The 4,223-nt window shown below is 38.4% G+C and overlaps 1 pseudogene; it reads left to right on the top strand.

Moving 5' to 3' along the window:
* The first annotated feature begins 1,301 nt into the window (after positions 1-1,301).
* On the top strand, positions 1,302-2,261 carry LOC100010420 (olfactory receptor 2T29-like; annotated as a pseudogene).
* The last annotated feature ends 1,962 nt before the right edge of the window (positions 2,262-4,223 follow it).

Below are 4,223 nucleotides of genomic sequence, written 5' to 3'. Positions count from 1 at the left end.
ACCAATTTTTGAGATTAAACTTCCCTACTTAGAGTGTGTATCCCACCAAGATCTTTCTACTATACAAGTTTCCCTTCTTCAACAGGTGAATAATTTGGTCCTATGAAGACAAATGCTATCAGTTCGTATTGCCTGTGTGGGATGTAGAGGGGCAGAGGAGTGGTGGGGTAGGTAGGCCCACTCCAAACATTTTTGGGGATATGCTTGCCACACTGCATAGTAATAAAGCGTATACTAATATTGATACCCAGCTTCCTGGGTATCAATTTCCTATAAATCCTCAAACTTAGATCTTTGCTCTAACTCAAATACTAAATACAGCGGGTCTAGGAAGGTAAGTTGCTACAAACATCACCAAATCCCTACAGAATACTAATATATGCTGATACCTCTCCTCTCTCAATCCCTTGCTCTAACAGCAGAATGAAGTATTTTTTAATGAAAAATAAGTAGTTCTCGTATGTACTTGGTACAAAGTACTTAACATTTTTATTATTTCATTCAATTAAACTTTCATTCATTCATTCATTACATATTCTCAACACTTCAAGCCTACAGAGCTGAATATTCTTCTAAATGGAGAAAAAGGGAGTTAGTAGAATCAAGCAGGTCTTGAAAATGTTATTAATAGGGAAATAAAGGTAAAGCTAAAAAAAATAATTAAAATGTATTTCTTTTTTTTTATGGTCTAAGATGATAAATTAGAAGCAATTAGATATCATAATAGATAGAGTACCAGACTTGGAGAAAGGAAGACCTGAGTTCAAATCCAGCTCCAGACATTTATTAACTATGTGACCTTACTCAGGTCACTTAACCTTTTGTGAGGTGTTAAAATATAATAGCAATAATTTCACAGGATTGTTTTAAGCATTAAATGATATAATAAATGGAAAGAATATTGCATATTTTAAAGGACTACATAGGGGGCAGCTGGGTAACTCAGTGGATTGAGAGTCAGGCCTAGAGATGGGAGGTCCTAGGTTCAAATCTGACCTCAGACACTTTCCAGCCAATACAAAGTATTGACTCCAAGATGGAAGGTAAGAGTTTTTAAGGGAAATAAATAAATAAAGGACTACATAAATGTTCATTATTACTGCTATGGTTGTCCTCAGCAAGAGTTTAGGGAGGAGCCTCCACATTACATGCTCTTATTACTGTAAATACATATTAATTTCTGATAAAGTGTATTTCTTAACTTCACTCATAGAAGGTCACAAATGTTACCTCCTGATTATAAAGAACAACAGTATGAAATCTTTTTGGTGTTGATTGGTTTCTTCCCCAGGTGAAACAAGATGAAGGAAACAATGTGGTTGGAGAATGAAACATTGGGGACTGATTTCATTCTATTGGGCCTTTTTAACCAAAGCAAATGCCCTACTCTCCTCTATTCAGTGATACTTGTTGTCTTCATAGTAGCTTTGACTGGGAATGCCACCTTGATCCTTCTGATCTATAGTGACCTCCACCTCCACACTCCCATGTACTTCTTCATCAGCCAGCTCTCCCTCATGGTCATGATGTATATCTCTGTCACTGTGCCCAAGATGCTGTTGATTCAGGTGACTGGGATTCATGCCAGCTCATTCCCAAGCTGTGGGATTGAAATGTTCCTCTATGTGCTGCTTGGTGGAGCAGAGTTCTTCCTTTTGGCAGCCATGTCCTATGACAGGTATATGGTCATCTATCATCCCCTCCAGTACCCCATCCTCATGAACCACCAGGTTTGCATGCTCTTTGAAGCTGTCTGTTGGCTCTTGGGCTCCATTAATGGTTTCATGCTTACCTTTATCACCATGACCTTCCCATTTTGCAAATCCCGAGAGATCTAACACTTTTTCTGTGAGGTCCCTGACTTGATAAAACTCTCCTGCTCAGACACTTCACTCTATAAGATTGCCATGTACCGATGCTGTGTCTTCATGATCCTCATCACTGTAACAGTCATTTCAAGCTCTTACTCTCTCATCCTCCTCACTGTCTATAGGATGACTTTAGCCACTGGACGCAAGAAGGCATTTGTCACATGTTCTTCCCATATGTCTGTGGTGATCCTCTTCTATGGGTCTGCTGTCTACACTTATATGCTCCCCACTTCCTACCACTCTGTTGATAAGGATATGATGATATCTGTCTTCTATTCCATCCTCACACCTGTCCTGAATCCTCTCATCGACAGCCTCTGAAACAAGGATGTCACAGCAGCTTTGAAGAAAGTCCTAGGGAAATTAACATTAGTTAATATTGGGAAGTAGAAGATGGTTGGTGGTGATCTCTCAAATCCCCTTTTATGACAGCTTCTTCTATCAATATGTTTCCTTTCTCTGACACAACTGAATTCATGTTGTCATATAAATAAACTAATCTCAGCACCACCCATATAATTAGCAAAAAATGAAATGACTGAGGAAACAAAAGTTTGATCTTTTGAGCATATCAATTTATTAAGGAATGCATGCCAATTGCCCAAAAAATTAGAACCAGACTCATTTTTCATTTTAGGGTTGGGCCCTAAATAGAAGAGGAGACAGACTTTTACAAATTAAAAATAATCAAGTAAGATCAATTAACTAAAAGAAAACAATACAATATTAGGTCATCTGATTTCTAGTTGAAAGAAAAAAATGAGACTTTCTAAGTTGGGAGGCATAAAGTGAAATGGTATAATTCCTGGAATTCAGAAAAAGAAGTGTCCCACTGTAAACCTCAAAATTTCTTAGACTTATAAATGTTGGAAATTTCACCATTGGGAAATTTCATACTTGAAAAATTCCCTATTGATAGTGGGTCTTGACTATTGGAATGTGAACCCCATTGGCATGGGAGGTTCCTTCTCTTCCCTTCTTCAGATTACTTTAGGACAGAAACCTTTTGCTGAACAATGAAAAGGACTTTGACCTATGCTTAAGCATAGAACAGGAATTTCTTTGAGTCATGATTGATTTTAGAATTGATACAATGGAGATACTTGGAATCAATCTCCACCCTATTCAGTCCTAACAGGATTGAGTAAGGGCTGCAGCCTAGATCAAAATTTAATTTTTCCAATCTCTACCCTACTCAGGTTAACAGGATTTAGAAAGGACTGTAGCAAAGGATCAAAGATTTAATTATTTGAAAATATGACCTTCAACAGACATGTGCAAAGCCAGAGACCTCTGGGCGGTCCTGGGTTAAGCTAGAGCCTCCATTGGCACAGGGAAATTGATGGACAGTGATTAGTAGATGTGAGAACTGAGGGGAGGGAACTTGGATGGTTTCCTTAAGGATAGGGAGGTCTGAAGACTCGAGAGGTGGTTGAGGAGTTTGTGGGAGTGGTTGCGGTGTGCTCTGAGAAGCTTGCGCTGAAGGAAGCTAAAGGTGGGGGCCTCTGAGACTGTTTCTCCATTTTTGGTCACGTGAGTAATAGGGACTGATCTCCTTTCATTGCCCCAGCTATCTAAGGGCTTGGGCCTTTTGGCCCAGCCTAAACAGAAGGGGTATTTAAGCCCTATTCCCTTCTCTCCCCTTTCTCTCTCCCTCTATCTCTCTATCTCTAATTCCTTTCTTCCTCCTGTTTGTAATTAAAATTCCATAAAAGGTTGATGGCTGACTTGAGTTTTCATTAAGGAATTACATAGCTGAATTCCTTGGCGACCTTAAATTAATATATATCAGTCTTTTAAAAGTGATTTCCTTGTCACACCACTCCTCCCCAAGTATCTGTAAAATATCAAAGGTACATAAAAATAATAACAGATTGATCAATATGATGCCAGTTTTTAGATAAGATATATATAGGTTTCTTGAGATGTAAAATCATGAGAAAACTCTTCACATCCAATCATTGGATCTGACTACCTTTCTAGTCAGCATAACCTAGGTCCCTAATTAAGGGTCTCTAGACAGCAGGTACATCTAGGTCCAATTTCCAAGTCACATTGGGCTAGCTTCAAACAATGCAATAAGCCTTCCTCCCAATTCTCAAATATGAACAAAGTTTTTCCACAAGACAGAATTTGGACTAGGCCCATAATTGAATAAAAAGAAAACTGAACTAGCTTCAGGACTGAGTCACAAAGTAGAGTGAGTGTGATTTATTCAATTGCCACAATTAACCACTTGGTGCCCTATTCCTCTTAATCCTTTCAACTGTCTTCCACTCCTAGCCTTCCAAGTAAATTCCTTGCCCTTTAAATATTTTCCAAATTATAGACTAATGTAATAATTATTTAAAG

Source organism: Monodelphis domestica, chromosome 2 (assembly GCF_027887165.1).
Source record: "Monodelphis domestica isolate mMonDom1 chromosome 2, mMonDom1.pri, whole genome shotgun sequence".
Lineage (NCBI taxonomy): Eukaryota > Metazoa > Chordata > Mammalia > Didelphimorphia > Didelphidae > Monodelphis > Monodelphis domestica.
Note: the sequence above shows the minus strand (reverse complement) of the source record. Positions and strands in the feature narration are given on the sequence as shown.